We start from the raw sequence: 15,412 nt of genomic DNA, 5'->3' as shown, positions 1-15,412 counted from the left end.
TAATAGCTTCTGGAAGAAAAGAAGTATTGCACTACTAAATAGAAAAATCTTTTTTCTGTAACATTTATGTTGCTAATATCTAGCCTTTCGGACTCGAGGAACAAATCCAGCAGAAAGGGTTTAAAGTAAAAAGTAGGAGCAAGCACTGGGTCTGGCTATTTTATTATTGTAACAATATTTATACTCCAGGCATGTAGGTGCTGGTGTTCTGTTGCTGGGTTTGGAGCTAGAACATTATACTGGAATGGCAGACCTTCCAAAACTCCAGTTTTGCTTTCATCTATGTTCTGTCTGGAGACTGCATTCATAACACTGAGTCAGTGAAACTTTCACACTGTCAGTGAAAGTAACAAGTGAAATAACCCACTGTTTGGTACTCCAAATTATGCCTGCTGCTTCTCTAAATTGGCCATGAAATTTAACTTTCTTTAATGAATGTTAATTAAAATCCAAAAGATGTATATTTATGGTACTTTTTTTTTCTCTCTAAGTTTAGTTTGGAATCCACAGAAGCCTCAGAAAATGTGTAAATAAAAACACACAACATCAGATGCTGAAGAGGGAAAGCAAAAGATCCTGTTTATCATGTGCCTGCAATCACTGCTGAGTGATGTATAGTAATTACAGGATTTTTTTTTTAATTGGCAGGCTTCTGAGACTGCAAGGAAAATTGGTGACAAGATGATGGATTGGTTTCACCATATTGGCTTGTTGATCCAACAAACCTTAAGTGAGTATTGGCATTTGTCATTCAGCTTTGGACCCCTACAGACTCCTGCTGCTTATTAGTCAAATACTTCACCTCCTTGTAATTATTGTTTCAACAGCAGAGGCTCCAAGAGATTCTCAGGGGAACAAACTTTTATAGCATAGCTGCAAAGAAGTGCTACTTAGTGCCAGTCAAGTGAGAAGAAGTAAGCACATGGGAAAAAGGAAGAAATCAATGGCAGCATCTGAGCAACTTAACCCTTTGGCCCTTACATGTTAATAGATTATTTATGCATTGCTTTCCCAGAAGGAGGAAATGAGAATGACTACCATTTTCTTTTTATCAACTGCAAATCACAAATTGGAGAAATGTTTTCTTGTATTTTTGCTTTCTCTTAAAATGTTGTGAGGAGGGCTAGGACAACCTCTCATCATTTGTGCTTATTTCCTAGTCTTTGTTCTAGAGAGTTTTCTTATCAACTATAGGCAGTCTGCTTTATGGAGGTTAAAGGAAACTTAATCAGGTAAAGAAGGTTAAATGGAAGTATTTTTTTTTGTAATTGGAAAAAATAGATAACAAAAAAACTTGCATGCACTGAAATGCACTAGGTCCTTCCACAAATGGTATTTACTATCAAAAAAGGAGTATTCCATGGCTACAGCTGAGATTGTACAGGAATATGGCATGAATGCAATGTAGCAGGATTTGGAACATTTGTGATAGAGTAGCTGAGGTGTCCAAAACAGAACTGGAAGAAATTCAAGGTCCATGTGACCTGTAAGATGTGGAGGGGAGAAGTGTGTGAGGTTTTGTTACATGTGAGAATATTTGTTGTTGATATGAGGCAGATTGTTTGATATTTTGTTGAGAGCTCTCCCAATAATACAAATTCTTAAGCCATTCAAAACTTTGCAGAAATAGAAAGCAAAGCTGGAAATCCCTTTATGTGAGGGGAGCCGCATTAGACAGAGAAAAAAAGAAATAAAAAATTTCAAAGTAAGAGTAAAGCACATCCTGTGTATATCACAAAATGGAGAAGATTTCCTTCATCTCCAGACCAGTTGCACATGACATTTATGTAAGAGTGCTGGGAAGCATCATCTATACAGTTAGATTAGATGTCTATTTCAGACTGCAGTTGCCAGTCAGTGACTTCAAGAAGGAGCAGCTGTATTACAGGAAGGTTCACCAGAAACTGTTGAGAAATTAGCATGAATTTCAATATAAAACAAGTAAATGAAATTTTGGATGGAAGAAAACTTGCAGCTATGCAGGAAATGACCTGAAGGGTTTCAGTAAATGACAGGCAGAACATTATTTTTTAAAAATCTTCCTCTTAGAAGGCATAAACAAAAAAATGAGGTCTCATAATAACTGTATTATTACAGAATTCTCATCGGAGCCACTGCACTTAAAGTGTCAAAGAGTCGAGAGCAGTCTAACAAACCAGTAGAGTTCTAGAAAACACGGCTGATAGAAAGACAGTGAACAATTTTTTTTTTTCCTAGAGGAAAAAAAAGAGGAGTTACAAGCTGAACATGAGCCAGCAGTGTGCCCAGGTGACCAAGAAGGCCAATGGCATCCTGGCCTGGATCAGGAACAGTGTGACCAACAGGACCAGGGAAGTGATTCTTCTCCTATGCTCAGCACTGTTGAGGCCACACCTCGAGTGCTGTGTCCAGTTCAGGAAGGACATTGAGGGGCTGGAGCAGGTCCAGAGAAGAGCAACAAGGCTGGTGAAGGGACTCAAACACAAGTCCTATGAGGAGAGGCTGAGGGAGCTGGGGTTGTTTAGCCTGGAGAAGAGGAGGCTCAGGGGAGACCTCATCACTTTCTACAACTCCCTGACAGGAGGTTGTAGCCAGGTGGGGGTTGGTCTCTTCTCCCAGGTAACAATCAGCAAGACAAGAGGGCATGGTCTTAAGCTGTGCCAGGGGAGGTTTAGGTTGGATATTAGGAAGAAATTCTTTACAGAAAGGGTAATCAGGCATTGGAATGGGCTGCCCAGGGAAGTGGTGGATTCTCCGTCCCTGGAGGTTTTTAGGATGAGACTGGATGTGGCACTTAGTGCCATGGTCTGGTAACCACGGTGGTAGTGGATCAAGGGTTGGACTTGATGATCTCGAGGTCCTTTCTAACCCAGCTGATTCTGTGATTCTCTGATTCTAAGGGAACAGTCATAGGAACATTACCAAGGTGGGTATAAAATGAAGGCAAAAAAATTAAAGTTAGATACTGTGAATAAAGAAGCATCGGGACATAATTGGGTCTTCATCAGGTAAAGTGTTATTGAACAGGGATAGAGGGAAATTGGCCTTGACTTACAAGAAAGTGGCAGATAGATGATCTGAGGTGACTCTAAGCCTGGCTTTGCTGTTCTCTTAAGAAAGAGGAAATTGTCTTAATTAAGATGTTTTGGATGCAGGACTCAAAGGTATACTAAGTTAAGTTTCCTGATGACACTAAATTGGGAAGAGCTGTTGACTCCCTTGAAGGCAGAAGGGCCTCGACAAATTAGAGAATTGGACAATCACCAACCATATGAAATTCAACAAGGGAAAGTGTTGGATTCTGCATCTGGGACAGGGAAACCCTTTATGTATGGACAGATTGGTGAATGAGACACTGAAGTAGCCCTGTGGAAGGGGGCCTGGGAGTACTGGTCAAGGAAGCCGTATGAGGAGTGGCTGAGGGCACTTTGTCTGTTCAACCTGGAGAAGAGGAGACAGAGGGGAGACATCACTGCAACTTCCTCATGAAGGGAAGAAGAAGGACAGACATGGATCTCTGTGATGACCAGTGATAGGATCCGAAAGAATGGCCTGAAGTTGTGTCGGGGAAGTTTAGGTTAGAAAGAAGTTCTTCATCCAGAGGGTGGTTGGGTGCTGTAACAGGCTCCCCAGGGAAGTGGTCAGAGCACCAAGCCTGACAGAGTTCTAGAAGAGTTTGGACAATGCTCTCAGGCACATGGTGTGACTCCCTGGGGTTTGTCCTGAGCAGGGCCAGCAGCTGGAGTTGATGATCGTTGTGGGATATTCTGTGATTCTATGTCTGCACTTTCAGCAATGGTGCAGAGAAAAAAAAAGACATCTACTGTGACATTTCCTTATCTACATGATTGATATGGTTTCTGCTACACTCAGTAATCTTAATAAAATACAGTTATTATTCACATATTCCATATGCATACAATTTAACTGTAGGATTAAAATTAAATCTAACAGTATAATGAGGAATGGCCTTTGAAAAGAATGTGATTAAAAGACCTAGCTAGAAGGCATTTCATAAAGATATTTCTTCAAGAATACAAAATTTAGACATTTAAACTTACACAGCAACAAAACTTCCTTTCTCCTTTTCAGCACCCTACCGTTTCCCCAGAAACTTTCCCTTCCCCAGCTTGACCTCTTTGCCTTTTTCTTCTTTTTCTTTTATTTTTTGTTTGGGTTTTTTGCTTCTTTGTTTCCTGTTAATACTTCTGCATGTCTTCAGGCTCTACATTTCTCTGCCTAAAAAATGACAGTATTTTTGTCCACACCACTCTGCCTTTTTTGGTTACCCTGGCTTAGGGAATGTTTGCTATTCTTGCTGATATCTCCTTAACAGACTGTTCTCTCTGTGACAATGTGGCAAATTATGATAATTTAGAAGATTTCTGTTTGGGTTGGATGAAAAAGGAATGCAAGCATTAAAAAAAACAAACTAAAGGTAATTTTTTTTTTCAATTTCTACTGTCCGTTTTTCCTCCCTTATTATCTGAGAAGTTCCTTTTTGTTTTTTTTTGACTTTTCCTGCCCCTCCGGATCTCAGTTATTTTCAGCAGTGTAGCTAAAGAAGAGGTGACAGATGGAAGACAAAAAATATAATGAAATTTTGTTCTTTTTCAAAAATGATCCCTATGTTGGTAATCAAACAACTTTGGGAGAACCTGATTAGCAAATTCTTCCAGTCCAAACGCATAAATACGTGCACAAGCACACATTCTCCAAGGTAGTTTTCTCTGTGTCAAAGTAAAAACATTTTTATTATTATTATTATTATTTTTAACTGACACAAGTCCTTTACATTCCCCAAAGTTCTTTCTCAGTCTAGACCGTGTGTTGTTGCTGAACATAATTTATTTCAGCCAACTGGTTGCCAAATGACAAACCTCCTTTATACTAGGAAGGATAGAGTCAGTTTTTTTCCCCAGGACCTAATTCTGCTCTCAGCTAATTTTCACACATGCCACTACACAAATCTTCCTATTCTCAGGAAATTGCCTTCAGAAAGTATTTGTGGTTGTGTCAACCACCTGAGGTATTGAGAAGTGTTGTACAAACCCAGAAAGAAATCCATGTTAGAAACACACCCTTTCCTTAACACATAAATCTGTACATACCCAGGCAACATGAAAATAGTCTTTACAGATGAGACCTTGAATAGGTAATTATTACTATTTGGCTAGGAAATAACTTATTTGTGAATAATGCATTATACCTACTATAACAGGTATGTAAGAAGACGGTGGAGAATTAAATTTGTGATGTGCAGGTTCATTTGGACCCTGCATTTGTCATGAACATGTGTACAGGTCAATGGAGATTTTCAAAAGAAACACCAAAGTTTAAGTGCAGCTTTTTCATACCTGTCTGTTCCTCCATATTATTTCATAAAAATAAATCATATTAAACTCTCACTAAACTATTTCTGAACCATACCATGCCTCAGCAGCTAACTTAACAGCTGACACCTTGAGTGAGACTTTCTATCTCTGTTTTCTCCTGTTCTTGGAAGCTAGACCAAAGCTATCAAAAATGATCAAATACTTGCCACATACAAATGCTAAAAGTATGTTGTAATCCAGTCTTCTTTTAGTAGAAGTGGAATGGGTTCTTTCCATTATTTGTCAGGGAGAGAATCTACACATAGGCAACATATATAAACTCAGCATTTAAAAAACAGATAAATAACTCCCCATCCCCACCCCCACCCCTCTCTGCACCCAAACCTCCATCAGATGAGGGAAGATAGTGGTTGTCTGAATCAAAACTCACTGAAGAGCAAAGTGTTGGATGAGCAGTAACACCCTACAGTATGCCCTCTGGATACGAGAAGAATCCACATAAGATTATCCACAATTACAATGTGTGGGGCCAGTTGTACAAAAAATCATATGCATCATATACAAAGATTTTAAGTAGTTCATGTTCATTATTTCTGATTGAAAGAATTGCTGAACTGTACGCTAAGAGTTTAAGTGGCTGATGGCTTGGAGAAGTTAATAAGAGAATCTCATCAATTAAAATACATGTTAGATCAGGCCCTAGTAAAATTCTCACATTTTTTCTCATTAGATCTATTTCAAAGTTTGTCTTTAAGGTGGAGAAGTTAATTACAATCATGCAGACACCTGGTTTGAAGCCAGAAATTCTTTCTATTCTGATTAAAGTTAGAATTTCTCTTTGTGTGCATCAGCTGTGCAATGGTAAAATACGCTTTATATTATCCTTCTTTAAGAATCAAAGTATATTGTGTTGAGAAAAGTGAGACTAGAAGAACTTTTCTTATTGTTGTGAACAATTTTACTAATGTTTCCTATTTTAAAAAAATATTTAAAGAAGGTATACTAATACAGTATAAAATGCTCATGCTTGTTAAGACTAAAACAGAGAAGACTTCAAGTTTTGGAACAAAAAAGGAAGAAAGGAAGGAAGGAAGGAGGAATTGGAAAGAGAAGAAGGAAAGGAGGGAGGGAGGAAGGAAGGAAGGAAGGAAGGAAAGAAAGAAGGAAAGAGGAAAGAAGGAAGGAAGGAAGAATAGGAAAGAGAAGAAGGAAAGAAGGGAGGGAGGGAGGGAGGGAGGAAAGAAGGAGGGAAAAAAGGAAGGAAGGAAAGATATATTCATCTTTTTGGTGGTGGGTTTTGTTTGTTTGTTTAAAAAGATTGTTATTTGTTGATGATCTTGGTTTGAACTTGTAGAAGGGGATCATGAAATCTAAGATGTGGTTTAGGGAGAGAAACCTGAGCTGTCAGGGACACTCCTGCAATGAAAAGGCTAAATAGAAAGTGAAAAAAGGCTGCTTTGGGTCTAGTAATGCCTCCTCTGACACAGCAAACCCAGAGAGCAAGAGGAAGTAGGTGCCCTCTCCTGGGACAGGCCAACCATACACAATGGTTGTTTGCCATGAAGAGAGGGCATGCAAAGCAGATACAGCTGCTGGAGCATTCCTCTGCAGTACAGGCTCAGTGATATAGAAAGGGTTGCATTATCATTAGTATGCTAATGGCGTGGTATGTTTAGAATTGATCTTACCAATTACTTTGACTAATATGGAAAAGGGGAGAGATTTCTGGGCCCTGTAGCTTTTGTTGGCAACATTGTTGTCCAGAAAATTGGATTCATTACCTGGTGTGTAACAAGCCAGTAATTACACACTTGAGAGAGACATTGATTATTTATTTCAGATTTACTCAGGCCCGGGTGCTCGGTGATTTGCCACAAATCACATGAGCCAACAGGACTTTCCACACCGTTGTTTATACTCAGAATTTCAGGGTTAGTACCTTTGCAAGTACAGTCTCTCTATTATTATTGGTAAGTAGTTTCCATACAAGTTTTGTAATCACAGCTAACTTCTGCATATGCCAAAGGGAAGGGTCTTCACCTGATATGGGGTCTTTTTGACCTGTAGGTGTGATCTTTAGTATTATAATGAAGATAGTTCAGCTAAGGGATGCATGGATCTTAAGATGTCTGCCAAGTTAGCAATGTATACACAGATGTACAACATCATCTTGATTTATTACATTTACTAATTCCAGGATGTCCTTGACTAAGGGATGCTAACTGTTCCCCTGAGTGAGTGTCCTCTCTCACTGACTAGGAAAGTCTTCGTCAGTCAGCTTAAAATAGACTTAAAAATCTCATTCTAAGACAATATTCCACACTTTGCAACAACACGTTGCATTATCATTACTCATTGGCTCGTGTCTTGCTAGCAACCCTAGAACCTTGGGAGAGAAAACCCAGTATCCACACCTGCCTTATTCAAAATAATATAAAATCTAATAACTTCAAAAAGAAAGGAAAAGGTACAGATTGGGAAAGTAAAAGAAAAAGTAAACTAGAACCTAAGAAAAACTTAAATTGAAGAATCTGAGTGAAAAATAAAATACATTCACAGAAGACATTGTTTAAGGTTATGTGGTCAAGAAAGATTTGTTCATATAAAATATCTGAAATCTTGAGGGGTTTTAATTTGAAAAGAAATTAACAGAATTAATTGGGTGAGAGGCATAAGAGAAAACATGATTTTTAGACCAAAAAATTGATTAGTCAAGCAATTTCATTTGGATTGGCACAAGGTTAAAAACATGAAAATAGAATAATGAGACAGAGATATGGATTTAGGAATAAGAAACAGGTTTGTGGGCAGTACATTGACCTGTGACTTAGGAGCTCAAAAGAGTAAGCTGGCAGAGATGAGATCCTAGTCAATGACTTTAGAAGTCAGTAAGAGTCCTTCCACTCATGTCACTGAGAATTAAATCCAGCTCTCAGACAAAATGAAAAAGAAAACAAAACTGAAAAAATACATATCAAGAAAAAAAAGAAGGTAGGCAAGACAAAACAGAGCAGATGGTGTTTCAAGTACATAATGCACTAGTAAATGAGCAGGTCTTTGCATTTGACAGACACTATTATGTTAAATTATATGCTTAAATGATAAATGATGGATTATATTCTTGATAAGTGTAACCTCCGTAGTCTCAAGTAATTTGAGACAGTTTCTATTAACACTAGTTAGATGCACAAGGGTCTTTCTGACAAACTAGGTAGTCACACAGAATCATAAAATTGTATGTTAACAGGTTGAAATGGACCTTAAAGACCATGTAGTCCCAACCCACCCTCTGCCATTGACAGCAACACCTCCCACTAGACCAAGTTGCTCAAGACCTCATCCAACCTGACTGAACACTGCCAGGATTGGGGCATCCACAAGCTCCCTGGACAACCTATTACAGTGTCTAAACCACCCTCATAGTGAAAAATTTCTTCCTAGCATATCTTAAATTTTCTCTCTTTCCATTTGTACCCATCACTCCTTATCTTATTTTTTTTAGCTTTCAATCTAATTGCTGTATGAACATTTTTTCCTTTTTTCTTTTTTATTTTATATGTTTTAAAATTAAGCACAGATCTAAATATAATTACAGGCTAATTATCTGATCTCCAATTTTAAATCACATTTGACCTGTATCCTCTTATCAATATTTTTTAATGAATGACCGCTCTAAATTAAAGGTATTTTCTGCAGAATTGTATATTGCCATTATAAAATAACAAAAGAAAAAAAAAAAACTATGAAAGTTGTTGTTATAATGCATAACTTGGGACATAACTTATTCTGGACATTAATCACACCAGCCACATGACATGCTAGTTATTTGAAAGTGTTGCCAGCACACCGCTAATTCTAAGCTACCTACAAATCAAATTTTTGTCCAGACTATAGCTGTTGATTCCCTCATGTTTAAATATAGTACAAAAATAAGAACAAAGCTCTGTGGTACACTTCCTTCCAAAACCAATAATAAATTCCTGTAGTCTGTGACTTAGTGAGCAAGAAGGATGACACTCTTAGTATTTCAATGATTCATTTAAAATACTGTATAAAAAGACATATTTCACAGAAGCTAATGCATTGCTATGGCCCACTGTGTTAACTGGTGCTTCACAAAAACAGATAGGTTCAGACATCTACGTGGCAAAAGTTGCAGAATTGAGACCAGAAAACAAGACAAAACAAAATAATAAAGAGTCAGAACTTACTGATGTCAGAGGTTTCTATGGTTTCTAGACCAGTTCTAAAAAAGCTAAATATTCTCTAAAGTAAAAGAGAATTTGTAGTTACCTGGGAACTGGAAGCTGGATTATTAAATGTGTTCTTTATTTTCAACGGTACTGTTATCTATGAAAGAAACATTAGCTCATTCCTCTTAAGAACATTTAAGTATCTTTTACATTCACACAATCAGATTATAAATTTTATCTTTTCTTCTATTATTTAAGCTGACTGGTGCTTTAGTTTATTTTACCTTTTTAATGAATACAAGACCTGCTACTGCAATTTAAGGTTTTGAGATTAAAAATGAGAAAAGAAATGAACTAGTTTTTGCTGCATTGCATTTTGTGTATTTTGTGGATATATGTGAATTGTTAGGGTTGGAAGGGACCTCTGGAGATTATCTACTCCAATCCCTCTGCCAAGGCAGGGTCACCTAGAGCAGGTTATATAGGAATGTGTCCAGGTGGGTTTTGAATGTCTCCAGAAAGGGAAACTCCATGATCTCCCTGGGCAGTTTGTTCCAGTGCTTTGCCACCTTCAATGTTAAGAAGTTCTTCCTCATGTTCAGGTAGATCTTCTTGTGGTTTAGTTTATGGCCATTGCTCCTCATCCTGGCGCTGGGCACCACTGAAAGGAATCCTCTTGACACTGCCTTTGAGACATTTTTATGCCTTAATGAGGTTCCTTCTCAGTCTTCTATTCTCTAGACTGCACAGGCCCAGCTTCCTGATATTGGAATATCCCACAGAATATTAAAATGTGGTAAGGGAGTATCTACATTTAAACTAGGATCAAAAAAACTGTCTGCTATATGACCAAATTATGGTTGCCAAATTTACCTTCCAGAGTCAAAGTCAGTTGGTGTTGGATTATAACAAAAGAGAAATAATTTCCTCCATTTTTCTTAGCTTTTCAACAGCAAAAATAGAAGAGTAGTCAAAATAAATGAAGGAAATGTATTCTGAAACAAAATTAAGTGTGCCATTTATGATTTAAAAGCTTCTAATTTTTTTTAATAGTAGCTGTGCCTCTGGTCATGTGACTCTTCAGATCTCCAAATGGAGTTACTTATGCTTGCAAATCTACATGCAGCTTGGCAGTATTTATATTTGGTCTATTTTACATGTTTATGTCTCTAATTTTATGAAGGTTTTCATTCATTAAAATACATAAATAAGAATTGCATTCATATTAAGCTATATTGAAAATTATCAGAAAGAAGACATAGGCATAAATATGCTGACTCAGGAAGTTGTGGGTTTGTGATGAAAAGAATTTTTTTTTGTTTCCCACAGAGTAGAGCTACTGATCAGCCTCCTAGCACCACAGTGAAGAGCTACCCATCCTGGCCCAGCTCAGACACCCACTACGCATATATTTAGATGAATACTCGGTTTTGTTCCAGCATGTTGCCATCTGGAAAATCACTATTTTTCACTGAAAAAAAAAATCTGATAGTGTTCCTTCCAAAAACCATCTTTTTTTTTTTCAGCAGCTGTGCATCGATATCAGCAGCATTTCATGATGTTTTTTGTTGCAGAAATGAAAATTCAATGCCCTTTGCCACTGTTTTGTGTACCGCAGATCTGGATGTAAACCAAGAGATGGTTGAGGTGTATGAGAGAGATTGACTTGTTGCATTTTATTCACAAAAGCATGATAATTATCTCCACTTTTGAATTATAAGTGCCTTCTAGCTCTTCACTCATAGACCGTGTAAAATAATTACTTAGAAATAACTTTTAGCACACAAAGTACCTGGGAATACCACATTGGAATTTTATTCTCATTATTAACTCCTAGATGAACTCATATCTCCATGTACTTAACATGTACTTATTGTCTAAGGTCATGCGTAACAGAGCATTTCACCTGTACACTGCATGGTCAGTCATTCAAATTTTGCCTGATCAGAATCATCCATTGTTGTTTAGTGATTGCATGAGACTCAAGGGACATGAATACAGACAGAAATCCAAGACTAAATCTGGCGTTTTTATCTTCGCATTGTTATCATCTGTAGAGTCCAGAGCCACTTATCTTAAAAATTATGTCTTTGTTCATAACAGCTTGCAATTTTAAACACCTCATATGAACAGAGACAGCAGAGGCCAGCTATTGCAGAAGTGCAATAGCAATATAATCTAGATCTGATGAATAAATCCCAAAGCTATCATTCTTCTGTAGAGAGCAACCGCAAAACTATGACACAGAGCTAGGGAAATTGTAACAGAGAACAGAAACAAGCCGTGCTAGAGAAACAGTTAATGCAATCCATACAAGGTAACACTATGAAAATCTCAAAGAGCTTGTGTTATTTAAGCCTTTTCTACTCCGTTTTTGGGTGTACTATAACATCACAGATCTAAGAGACAAGGAGCAAGGTTTACTAGTAAAAGATTTAGTTCATCTGCAGGAAGTAAGCATCAGAAATATTTGCTCTTCCCAGATTAATTTTATTATGTAATTGTTATGTTATCTTTTCAGTCCAGAAAGGCATGTGAAGGAAAACTCTGGATTTCAGATTTTGTAAAGAACTTTGGAACAACCATGCAACATGCCCCTACAGAACTCATTATTAAGTGGCTGAAGAAACTTTTTGTTTGTTCTTTAGTATAGCTTTATTTTTAAACACTCTCATACTGCTTTTGAAAGCACATTTCAGCCCTGAATGAAGATGAGTGCACAGACTCCATTTTATCATCCTTTCTATACTCAAATACATACAATTTCTACTTAAAAAGCTCATGACACAATATGTCAAGCTCAAGTGGCAATGAGAGACTTTTCTTTTAGTCACTCACTCTTCTCAGCTGTTATTTCTCTCTTCCAAATACCTTATTTTTATGCCAGAGAACTCTTGTCAGGAGTGCTCATTTTGCTACCACTTTTGCTTTGTGGCTTCAGATCAGAAGAGATCCTTCAGAATCTGTCATTAGAAGAAACAAACCAACAGCAAATCCCATCTTTCTCTGTGTGTACTAAAAATATTATACAAAATGATAAAACCAGCAAATTGAAGAGCTGAAGGAATAGAAAAGGTGCAGGAGCTTTCATGGAAATCCTTGCTGTGCTTGCTTCTAAAACGATAGGTTGCTAATGATTCAGTACAAGACCATGATTATTAAAATAAAAATTATCTTCTCAGTTATGAAACATATTTAATAGCAAAGGGATTAAAGGAAAGGAAAATTATTATCAAGAAAAACTACAAAGATGACCAAAGCATGACTCAGGCTTTAGCAACATCAGACTAACAATCAGCTACTTATTCTGATTGTTTCCCTTCAGGTGAGAGGGATGCATTTGGTCAGTGGCACATGCTTCTCTGCTCCACTGAATATTCAAAAACTCCTTTTGTGATTATTGAAATAAGTATCTGCAGTTGACTGGATTACACTATACACCCTGAATTTCTCCTGCTCCCCACCCTTCTGGTAGCTTGTTTCTGTTCTTTGCTTTTTATCAACTTGTGCACCAAATCCATTTATGCCCCATTGGATTTTGTTTGGGTTTTTTTTCTGTTTCTCTCTTTTCAAAATCTGCCTTTTCTAATGTCAACTTTCTGTTTCACATGTGGGCATTTAGTTATAAATTTCCACAGACTATTTCTATTTTGAGGTACAATTCTTGCAGATTGCAATGTCTACCCAAACCTAAATTGTTACATGTGATTAGGCAGAACTGTACAAAAAGGAAAACTACTGCATCTTCCAAACATCCTTGCCCATTCACATAGTCTGTTCTTGGCAATGCATGGATCTCGTATATCCTTTACTGACAGTCAGAGTTGCTCCCCTCAGAAGTACACCTGAGTGGCTCTGATTTTGAACACTTGATGTGATTGAAGGTCTTGAAAGAAACTTGCATTTCCCAGACCATCATCCTCACTTCCAGGAAGAAGATTTTCACATAATTCTTGGACATTTTTGTGCATACAAGCTGATACTCAATAACCTTCTCTGGTTTTGCTTAAATGATACATAAGAGCAAAAGTTTTAATTTCTTTCTCTTATTCTATAAAAAGAGACCATATGGTAAGGATAAGTAAAATAAAGAATATTCATCTGTTCAATCCTGACACACAGGGCACGTATATCTGGAAAACTGCTATAAGCTATATGCATGTAGCTCTTCCTAATTATACCACCCAGTGGAATTCAAAATCAATTTTTTTTCTCTCATTTTGAACCTATAAAATATTAAGGAAGTAATAGAGTTGAAAGAGAAGTGTGTCCTTCAAAGAAAAAGAGTACAATCCTGTTACTTCTAAGTTTATGGGGCTGATATTTTTTTCTCCTTGGAGTTTTATAACAGTATGACTCAGTTAATTGGATTGAAAGCCATGGGCTGTCACAACTCAGATACAGAAATAAAGCATCACATTCATATACATTTGCAGAGACAGACAAAGGTATGCTATGAGTGTTTAAAAAAGTACTCTCAGTACTGGGAACATAATGGTCAGTGTAGAGGAACACTGAAATACAGAAGAAGCAACTGTGAAATAATTTTGTTTTCAGATCTTCCTGTGTCTAAAAATATGCGAGTTGTATAATTTTAAAGTATCTCCTTCTCCTCTCCATATTTCACTGCAAATTTAGTTCAGAAAAGCCACCCAACACATCCAATGACATTTTTGTTCAACTATCAGAAAAAAATGTATTTGAGAAGAGCCTACCTGTCTTGACACATGCTCCTCTCCCTGGAATCTTCTGAAAATTAAAAGAAAAAAAAACACTCTGTAAGTTCAAATGACTTTCTGAGCATTGTGTGCTTATTTTGCAGAAATATTAGTTACAATATCTTTAGTCCATGTACTTGTACCAAGATGTAATGACCCAGTTGCAGGAGATATTTCTACATTTAAGACCAAAAGGAAGAGTTGTCTAAAACACCTGAAGCAGAAATGCTATGCAAGATCAATGGAAAGTCATCTGTAATTCTGATTGTGGAACTCTAGTAATTGCATATATAATAAGGGAATTGGTGGGTAAAAGCTGTGAGAAAGTGAGCAATTTGGGATTTTCTTTCTTTGAGAGTAAATGAATATGGAGCCTGTGCTAATTTTTAGCAGTCTTCTAACTGCATACATGAAACTGAGTGATTTTTTTTTTTTATTTTGGAATTCAGCCTGGGGTCCCCAAACCCCTTGCAGTGAAATGTAACTCTGCATACAATAGAAGGCAAACATAAGACTTACTGCTTAGTAAACTGATCTGACAGTAGTTTGCGAGAATAGTTGCCCTGACAGGTGCTACACTTGAACATACCATAAGAAATCAAATGTTCACACAGGATGAAACCCACATGCTAACAGTGAAAGCATTACCTACCCTAGTGTGTTCTGCCTTTAGGGCCTTTTTCTTTGCATACTGAAACTAAAACTGTATGGACACCAACAGTTATCTTTTACCACCTAAAGTACTTCAACATACATTTTACATTCAGACAAGAACATAACATCTTACACACACATCAAAAGGCAAGCTGTAAGAAAACTGTCTTCGTGAAGATAATATTCAGTTTAAAGTTGCATTCTTAGTGTCTTACATGGTGGACTTAGAGGAACAAAATACTCCAGAATTGGTATTCAAAAATGTTTATCGGTGTGAATTATTTCAGAAAATGCTGGAGTATGTTGGCTAATGGTTGTTGTGCGGTTTGGTGAGGGTGAAGGAGATTTAGGAAAAGAAAGCGTGGCAGCCATGTAGAAACTCCTAAGCTGGATGCTTTGAAAAACAATAGAAGAAAACACACCAACTACTCCCTTTGGGGCTCCCATGTTGTTACGCAAAGGTGCTTATCATCATGGTGATTTAACCTGAGATGCTTTGAGGAAGACTGAAAATGTCCTTATGGCTCGTTAC

The 15,412-nt window shown here is 37.2% G+C and overlaps 1 long non-coding RNA gene across 1 annotated transcript; it reads left to right on the top strand.

The window, feature by feature from the left end:
* Window positions 1-2,891: 2,891 nt before the first annotated feature.
* LOC127480696 (uncharacterized) lies at window positions 2,892-10,931 on the top strand. Its single transcript, XR_007907998.1, has 3 exons — window positions 2,892-2,987; window positions 7,156-7,246; window positions 10,838-10,931. It is a non-coding gene; the product is annotated as an uncharacterized LOC127480696 (long non-coding RNA).
* The last annotated feature ends 4,481 nt before the right edge of the window (window positions 10,932-15,412 follow it).

Source organism: Manacus candei, unplaced genomic scaffold (assembly GCF_025592945.1).
Source record: "Manacus candei isolate 608988 ecotype Guabito, Panama unplaced genomic scaffold, ASM2559294v1 h1tg000074l, whole genome shotgun sequence".
NCBI classification, from domain to species: Eukaryota; Metazoa; Chordata; class Aves; order Passeriformes; family Pipridae; genus Manacus; species Manacus candei.
This window is presented reverse-complemented; position numbering and strand designations above follow the sequence as displayed.